This window comes from Sturnira hondurensis, unplaced genomic scaffold (assembly GCF_014824575.4).
Source record: "Sturnira hondurensis isolate 20B ecotype Veracruz unplaced genomic scaffold, ASM1482457v3 Scaffold0016462, whole genome shotgun sequence".
In the NCBI taxonomy this organism is placed as follows: Eukaryota; Metazoa; Chordata; class Mammalia; order Chiroptera; family Phyllostomidae; genus Sturnira; species Sturnira hondurensis.
In genome coordinates, this window is record NW_028089093.1 from 138,823 (window position 1) to 148,497 (window position 9,675).

A 9,675-nucleotide genomic window follows, 5' to 3' on the forward strand; every position below is an offset into this window, starting at 1 on the left:
ACTAACAGGGAAGGGAAAGAAACAGGGACTCAAATCAATGATTTGGAAAAGAAGGAAGAAAGAAACATTCAACCAGAACAGAACAAAGAAACAGGAATTCAAAAAATGAGGAGAGGCTGAGGAACATTTGGGACACCTTTAAAAATCCCAACATCTGAATCATAGGGGTGCCAGAAGGAGAATAGGAAGAGCAAGAAACTGAAAACTTATTTGAACAAATAATGAAGGAGAACTTCCCCAATCTGTCAGAGGAAACAGACTTCCAGGAAGTCCAGGAAACTCTGAGAAGCCCAAAGAAGTTGGATCCAAGGAGGAACACATGAAGACACATCATAATTACATTATCCAAGATTAAAGATAAGGAGAGAATCTTAAAAGCAGTGAGAGAAAAAAAGACAGTTATTTACAAAGGAGTTCCCATAAGACTATTAGCTGGTATCTCAAAAGAAACCTTACAGGCAAGAAGGGTCTGAAAAGAAATATTTGAAGTCACAAAAGGCAAGGACCTACATCCAAGATTACTCTATCCAGCAAAGCCATCATTTAGAATGGAAGGGCAGATAAAGTGCTTCCCAGGTAAGGTCAAGTTAAAGGAGCCCATCATCACCAAGCCCTTATTATATGAAATGTTAAAGAGACTTATCTAAGAAAAAGAAGAAGATCAAATCTGTGGACATTGAATGAGAACAAACTCACAACTATCACAACCGAGCCTAAAAAGCAACAACAAAAGCAAACTAAGCGAACAACTAGAACAGGAACAGAATCACAAAAGTGGAGATCACATGGAGGGTTATCAGTGGCTGGGGGAGGGAGGAGAATGGGGGGAAAGGTTTAGGGAATAAAAAGCATAATTGGTAGGTACAAAATAGGGGGGTGGTTAAGAACAGTACAGGAAATACAGAAGCTAAAGAACTTACATGTATGACCCATAGACATGAACTAAGTGCTGGGGGTGAGGGGAATGCTTGTGAGGGGTCCAGGGCAGAGGAGGATAAAGGGGAGGAAAAATGTGACAACTGTAATAGCATAATCAGTAAAATATACTTTTAAAAGGATCTGGTAAGATTCAATATTAGTAAGAATGTAAAGAGTCTCTTTTCTTTACTATTGGCAAGACGGTAAGCTAATAAAGCCTTTTTTAAAGAAGATAATAAGCAGTATCCCTCAAATTTTTAGATGTGCTTGCCTTTTTAAAAAAGATAATAAGCAGTATCCATCAAAATTTTAGATGTACATACCTTTCAACCCAAGATTTCTGTGTCTAGGTATTAGCCCTTGAGAAGCACCCACATATATGCCCAGAGACAAGTACAAAGGTATTTACCATAGCATTGTTTGTCATAGCCCGAAGTCACGAATGGTCCAATCAATTTTGGTAGGCTTCTATGCAGCATTTACAAAGACTGAAGTAGCTGTTTGTATAGCTGTTTATATATTTAGAAACATCTCCAAAATATATACTTAAAATAAAACCAGATAATAGCAAAATAACACGCACATGTAAGATCAATTATTTTACATAATAGAAAATTATTTATGTTGGTAAATATGTGTACCTATGTGGAAAGAGTCAGAAAAGATACACATGAACTCTCAACAGAATTGATTAACATTTATTAACATTAACAGGTGGGCAAAGTGGGATGTTAACTTCCTATCCTGAACTCCTAGAGAAAACCTTCGTTAACATCTTTCTATTCCTCAAGCCTTTTCTGAGCACGTACTGCCCAAATATCGCCAGGCTTCTCAGTACTGTAGCTTTTATTAGCTTGTTGGTGCCATGTGAGAAAATGTAAGAAAGTGGGAAAGATTTGCCTCTCATGCTACCCACCTGCCCTGCTGGGGTTGCTAATCTTTGCAAAGTTCTGCTGAAGCCTCAGCAGCCCACAACACAACTCTGACTTCACATTTGAACCACAGGCCCCTGCCTCACTCAGGCCCCTCTCTCCACTCCAATGTTACTTCTGCGGTGACTTTTAAGACCCATACTCATCCTTCCTCTGAAAGTGAATGGAAATATGGCCCTTCTTCCTGGCTTGAGTTCTCTATGGTGGTTCCTATAACAGAGGTTTGGGTGCTAAGGTGTTATAGCTCTTTTTAGCTTTATACATATACATCCTTTCTGCCAACAGGGTGCATTTCCATAGAGGGAGAGTAGCAAAGTATTCACTATCAGATAACGAAAGCCACTAAAGACTCAGAACTACTTACGGAGAAATTTATTGTGCAGCTGTTTATGCATAGGTAAGAAATGACTTATAAGCAGTTTTTTCATTATAGCATTGTTTCTGATAGCCAAAAGTTGGAAACAACCCAAATGTCCATAAAAGACTGATTAAATAAATGATGATATGTCTACACCATAAAACATTAGGCAATGATGAAAAAGAATGAGGAAGTTTTCTTATACCAATAGAGAAAGTAGCCCAAGATAAAAATAAACAAACAAACAAAAAACCCAAGGTGCAAAATGGTGTGTAAAATATGCTACCTTTGTAAACAAATGAAGATAAATAACAATCTACATTTGCTTTTGCTTGTATATAAAGAAACTATGGAAACTTACAAAAGAAATGAAGGGCAATGATTGGCAATATGAGGGATGGGGTGAGAATTGGTCAGATGAGGGACAAGGATGGTAGGGAGACTTTTTATTGGGTATCTTTTTGTATTATTTGGTTTTTAAACCATATTTATTATTCATAAACTATATGAAGATCTGAAAAAACTATTCAGATCTTCAGATTTTCTTCTCCTAAGGTCAAGTGTTTCCCATGGAGCCAAGCAAGTGAAATCCTTGCAAGTTAGCTTCCCGGCCCCAGTCTTTGTTTCCCCACCCCCAGGACTTTTCTCTGGAGGTTTGTAAATTCAGTCAGTGTGAGTGGGTGTGGGGCAGACAGAGCACACGCCTTTTCTACCTGATCTCCCCTTGCCCAGGACATACTCTGTTTTACACACCCACAGACACATGCAAACATAATAACGTGTATTATGCTTACATAAATAAGTACTCTTTGGGTTACGAATACCTGAAATTCAACACAAACTATTATAATCATACAGAGAGTTCCTGTGCACACCAAAGGCAATACAGCACTCAATAAAATTCCTAACTTCTAGGGTTGATGGAAAGATGAAATAAATTAATGCACGTAAAAAAGTAGTTACGCGCCTACTAAATAGTAAAGATTAGTTGTTATTATCATTTTGTGGACATTTTAAACCATATTTGTTTTCTGTACCACATGTCTGAATACTATTTATAGTATGCAAATTGCAAAATAAGTCTTAGATTTTTTTCACCCAAAGGTGACTGACTTTAACTCAGAAACAGCTTTAGGCTATCATCATTCAGGTTTAAGGCACATTCTCAATTACAAGAAGCTCTGTGACTGGCAGGGAGCTGGCTTTGTTTTTGTGGTTTTACATGAAAGAACACACAGGGGACTTTCTTTCTTTCTTTCTTTCTTTCTTACATTACTTTTTGGCCTTTTTTTCTTCTTCTTCTAAAAATCAGTGAGTTCGGTAATAACAAAACTCATGACACATTCTCACCAGATTCAAAGATGACCCTTCAAGGTCTTCCCTTATACTCCTCAGTGAGGACACGGTGCTCACTGACCTCTGTCACCTGAAGTGTGTGTGGCAGCAGGAAGATTTGTGTGCGCCTGTCTGACAACAACTATAAAAAAATGCCTCCAAATGAATATTAAAATTACATGCCTAAAATGAAGCTGTATCTCAGCTTCGAGCAAAGGGGAATGGTTGCATGAGTCACGAAACAAAACAGCCACCTGGGCAGAAACAGGCTGTGAGGAGTGGGGAGGAAAGGCATCCTGAGAGAGTTCCAAACCAACCCGGACCCTTCAGCAAGAATGACAGCCAATCAGGAGGGGTGAGTGGAGGGCAGGGGCCAAGGCTCTCTGGGTTGTTGCACTGGGATACCTGAGGGGTTATTTTGTGGGTTTGATAGAAACAGACAGATGTTCTTTTGGCTTTTCCTGGTGTCACTGTTGCTGGCAGGTGGGCAGAAGTAAGTCGCCAGTCATTGCTCCATTGTTGCCACCACAGATCTTCAGGAGAATCTTCCCTAATCCCTCAAGGTATCTCTTCTGAGGTACAGCAACTTGCTGCACAGCCTCTAATTCTCCATTCAGATGTCTCATCCCTGCATGGCAGGGGCGACATCCCTGGGCCCTTGTGAGCTGCCGTAATGGGAGTCAGGTCAGGCCTATGTTCCTGCTCCCCTCATGGCCTTGTTGAGCCTTGCAGCAAAGAAGGTGTAGGCTTCCTGAGACATCTCACAGCAGCCAGCATGGCCTGCTACAGGTCCCTGAGCAGATGCTCTTCTCAATGTCTTGACCTGCCATTCCCTGATAGTCGTTGAAAGCTTCCACCAGGTGGGCCCAGCTCCAGGAGCACAGCACTGCATTGAACTTGCACTTATCTGTTTCCAGGCGGTTCTCCCCAGCTGTGTACAGCTCCTAGCATCTCTGGAGCGAGCGACATGTCCACATGTGTGCATCCATCCCCGTTTCCCCGAGACAGAGAGCTGAGGAGCCACTGGAAGTGCCCTGCGGTGTTGCCTGGAACAGCCTCCTCCAGGGACGGTTTGGATTCTGTTTGGACTCTGTTAGGTGGGCCCTGCCCAGTTCCTGAATGTGCCTGTGACCGTGGGAGGTGAGGGTCTTCATTAGGCAGGTTTCATCAGTGTCAGCCTGCTTGAGGGCTTCCTTTATCTCATAAACATCAAGAGGACTGAGGTCTTCATCATAGCCAAGGAGATCTTTGCAAAGCTTCCTGACAGTTCATATTCCAGATCTTTGATTGAATCGTTCCCAGAAGCTGTCTGGAAGGACAGGAGGATCTGCTGCCACTGCTTGTCGGAGCCACTCCCCAGGCTGTCGGTGATGGCCTCTCCTCACTCCCAAAGCCTTCGTATGTGGCCTTTCACAGGACCCTGGTGTCTCACAAAAGGCAGAAGCCAGAAGCATCTGTGATGATGTTTTACTTTTCAAGCTGGGCTGGGGGTGTGGCAGGGGTGACGTCCCTGGACCCTTGCTATCCTGGGTAGGTTGGCACCAGCTGCTGCTGCTGCCACCTAGCAGGTGGCATTGGCAACTGCCCAGGGTAGGCCCCTGGGGGCTGCTGTCCAGGAGGCGGCCTCAGCTGACCAGGCACAGGGGCCCCCAGGGCGTAGCAGGTAAGAAGGCATCCCAGATGATGGGTTTCCTCCAGGGGCAGGTGCATTCCCTACAGAGGAACTGACTGCTGGATGGAAGGGGGTTACCCATAACCCCCAGGGGGGACAGAAGAGTAACCGCCCTCAGGGCCCCAGAGGGTAGGTTTGGCACATTGGCTCCCCTGAAGGTCCTCTGACAGGTTGGCTGCCATTCCAGAGAGGGAGTCCTTGTTGAACCGCCGTGCGTAATAACTGGCCATGTTATCCGGCCCAACAGGGATCAGGCTGGGTGGGGAATAGCGCCCAAACCTGTTACCACAGGGTGGGGATGGGGTGGCCACCTGCAGGCAGTGGGCTGGGGGGAAGCCTGAGTACCTCAAGGGCAGATGTAGCCACTGGCCACCTGAGTGAGGAGCCTCAAGGGATGAAAGGGGAAGCAGCAGCCCTTTCTCCGGGTGTCCGGAGCGAGGTGCCCTGGGAGGGTCAGGAGCTCTGCCTTGCCATACGTCTTAGATTTTAAGGTTAGTCTTAATTTACACACAAAAGTCTCTATAGGGCAAGTCAAAAAGAAAAAGTTCACAATGAATTTTGAACTCAAACTTTGTAAAGGGTTAAGGACACTTGAACTTCCAAACGTCATTGAGACCACGAGTCTGAAAATGCCAAACAAGAGAAAATAGGGGATTCTAAATGGTGCTTGATAAACATTCATTCAATACCCCAAATACTTATACAGGGGATGAGATGAATGATTTGACTGGGCAGCAGTTATTGTTCAGGGAAAATAAAGTGGAAGAAACTGAAATATTTAGGGACCTATCAAGAAGTGACGAAAGCCAGCTGTGGGAAATGGTTCTGTGAGGGAGCCTTCCTGTATTACAAAGGAAATAGCTGTGCATTGTCAAGAAGGGAATTCAGGGAGGTGTAAAGCAAGGAAGCCCACCACAATAAGATGCCGAATTCACAAAAGCCTTCCTCGACATTTTCTTCTTATTGTGCCAAGGTGGGAAATTTCGGTTCATCATCCTTCTAATTGAACATGAAACTCTTGTGACTGTCTTAATATTGTATTTTAGAATATCTCCTGGGCCCCCAGGAATATATTATGGCATGTTTATCATTCCACAGGCTGTATGTATTAGCTGGGACGAGGGGGGACATCTGTGGCAATTTTCAGAAGATAACACTTCGGTGCTGAAAGTTGAATGTCTAGACTCCTACACGTATGTGACAACAAATACATAAGTGACTCTCAATTATTCTTAGTATATTCAGGGGTGAGCAAACGTAGGTTTACAGTTATGAGTATGTGGAACAGTTTATTCTCGTATGCTTATTCATTAATGATTGCATTATTTATTTGTGTTACAACTGGAAGCCTACTGTTGCCCACCCCTGTATTTAAATATTGAATAGTATCTTACACATTGTCAGAGAGATCTGTTGGCATCACCTTTCTTCTGATAAACATAATAATGGTGATGGTCAATGACAACCACCGGCTGTTATTACCCCAAATTTTCTGTTTTAAAAAAACATTTTGAGGTTTCACTGTAAGTAGTTCACTAAAGTATTTTACTGTAAAATGTGTGACAACTAGAATATGAAACTAACAATACACATAACCAGAGCTGAAGTGTGTGCCCCTTGAAATTTCGCGTATTTTGAAGCAGCACTGTAGCTGGAAAGCCAATGATAAACAAACTAAAAGTAGCTCATTTCAGATATTCATTAACAACATTATGATGGTAAATGCCATGTGTCAACTTGTCTGGACTACGGGGTGCCCAGATATCAGATTAAACATTATTTCTGAGTAGGGCTGTAAAGGTGTTTCTGGGTAAGACTGACATTTGAATCAGTAGACTCAGTAAAACAGATGGCCCTCCCCAATGTGGGTGGGCCTAGTCCAATCCATTAAAGATCTGAATAGAATAAAAATCTGAGTAAGAAAGAATTCTCTCTCCCTGCCTGACTATCCTGGAGCTGAAACTTGGGTCTTCTTTGTCTTTGATTCAAACTCGGAATGCAACTTACACCATCGGCTTTCTGGTTCCCAGACTGGAACTGTACCACAGGCTCTCCTGGGTCTGGACTCCTTAGCCTCCAGAGCTGCGTGAGCCAAGTCCTTATAATAAATATATTTGGAGATAGACAGATGATAGGTAGATAGACAGATAGGAATGTATATATATATTCTAGTTGGTTCTGTTTCTCTGGAGAACCCTGGCTAATACAAACATAAAATACTTTGGGGTCTTGAAATCAGGCTAGACACCATGAAGGAGCAGACAGCCTTGCAAGATTTCCAGGACTTCCTGTGTTCAGTTAAGGCAGCAGTGCCACGAGATGAGCCTTTCTTGTTTATTTTTGTACTTCCACTTCCTGTCAAGTGCTGTTAACCAGCAAATTCAGAGGTGCATGAACATTTAAATAACCTTGAAGTGTGCTTCAATATAATTATGTGTTTAATACCCCTCCCTCAGCAGATTCAATTTCTTTAGACATTTTTGTGATTTTCATTGTAGTTGAGCAGCTGGCAGAGTTTTTACTTCGATTCACAGCTTATCACCAGTGCCTCTCTCATTTCCCTAGGGACATAGGTAAGGGTAGCTACAACGACAAAAACAGTAACACCACCTATTAGTGCCTTATGAGCTTATGCCAGTGTTTCTCAAATGCTGGCCCCCTACACCAGCAGCATCAGCATCACGTGTGAATTTGCTAGAAATATAATGTAAAATCTCAAGCTCCACTCCAGACCTCCTGAATCAAAAACTTTCTAAAGTTTGATAACCACCAGCTTACATAATCACTTCATAAGCATTATCTCATTAAATCCTCAAAACATGGGCATGGTACTATTATCCCCATTTTACAGAAGAAGAAAATAAGGCTCAGAAAAGCTAAAATGGCTTCCAATGATCACACCGGTAAAAGGCAGAGCTGAGGCTCAAACCAGGTTCTTGTGTCCCAAACCCAATACTCTTTCCACACCATTGTAGTTCCCTCCTCGAATAACTCAGGTATATTCCTAACATGTACCCCCACTGCATGTAAGACTTGGAATACTTTACATCACGCCTCCACATAATAGACACGCCTAACCTGACAGGAGAGCCATATGAAGTGGCCCTCTCAGGGAGCACTCGTGTTTCCCTCACTTCTGCATGACAGTGAGGCACACAGGGAACTGGAACCTTCAAATGCATGGCTCCTTTAAGAGTAACAGTTCATTCTGTCCAACCCTGCTGCCCACTCTCCCATCAGGAGCTTTTCATGTTGTTCTTTCTGCTCAATCATGATGCAGGATAGTTTTGTAACAATGGTAGAATGTAAACAACCTAGATGTCCATCAGAGGGATGGCTGATTGAATAAAGAAAGGTCTTATCAGAGGGAAAAGTGAGATGCAGACCATGTACAGTACATAGCGTGCTATCATTTGTGTGGTGAAACACACGTGTGTTTGTAAATCCACAGAAGTTGTATGGGATAAGTAACAACTAGCAAACAGTGGTTTTGTCCAGGAAGAGGAGTTGGGGGAGAGGGAAGATGGGAAGGGAGTCTATGAACAAGGAAGGGAGGCAGGAAGACTTACTTTTCATTATCTGAATTTTTAAAACCATAATTAAAATGACTTTTAAAAATATATCTTTATGGTACCTATATGCTTATTGATACTTATTATATATTAAAGAGGACAATTATGAACTCCTAAACATCCCATCTACCCTTAGTAGTCAATTATGTTTTCATTCCTAGGAAGCATCTTATAATTTAAACCTAAACTACCTCTCTATGGAAATTCCCAAATTTTATCTCATTGTGTAAAGCTGAATTTATTTTTAAACTTGGAGTGCGGTGTCCTAATTCTAGTATAACAGGAGTGCTTTCTCTTCGTCCTCCAAGTTGAAAACTCCCAAACCCCAAATCCTCTGGCAGGCCCGGGTCACATCTCTGTGCCTGGCGCTCTCTGTCTTGATACTTTTCTGATACAGACAAACTGCTTTCCACTCAGTTCCTTAGTTCTCAGATCCCAACCTGCCTCACACTCTTTAAATGAGCCAATGCCCAATAAATAATTAATGTTAAATAGAAGTGCCCTTATAGCCACATGCCTTCTCCCTGTGACAGAACAACGCCCAATTCCCCCACCCTCTACAAAAAATAAAAAAGATGAGCAAGGGGGAAAAAAGTCTTGATAATTACTCATAATAGACAACTATAATTATGCAAATTAGGATGAGCAATGGTGAGTTCATTTGGGAGGAATGTTAAAAATATTTTAAATAAGGGAAGCAGAGTGGCTATTCTATACTGAAAAGTACGTGTGTAATTTCTGAAGTAGGTAAAATTTTGAGTGATTCATAAATGAAGATTAGAAGAGTGTAGGAAGCAGGACATGGCCTAAGTGAAAATGTATGTACATGGGTTGGTACTACTGGGAAATACCCATAATGCAGTACAACATGACTCAGGGGAAAAAAGA

General features: G+C 42.3%; 1 pseudogene; it reads right to left on the minus strand.

Moving 5' to 3' along the window:
* Positions 1–4,234: 4,234 nt before the first annotated feature.
* LOC119000922 (annexin A11-like) lies at positions 4,235–5,825 on the minus strand (annotated as a pseudogene).
* Between the last annotated feature and the right edge of the window lie 3,850 nt (positions 5,826–9,675).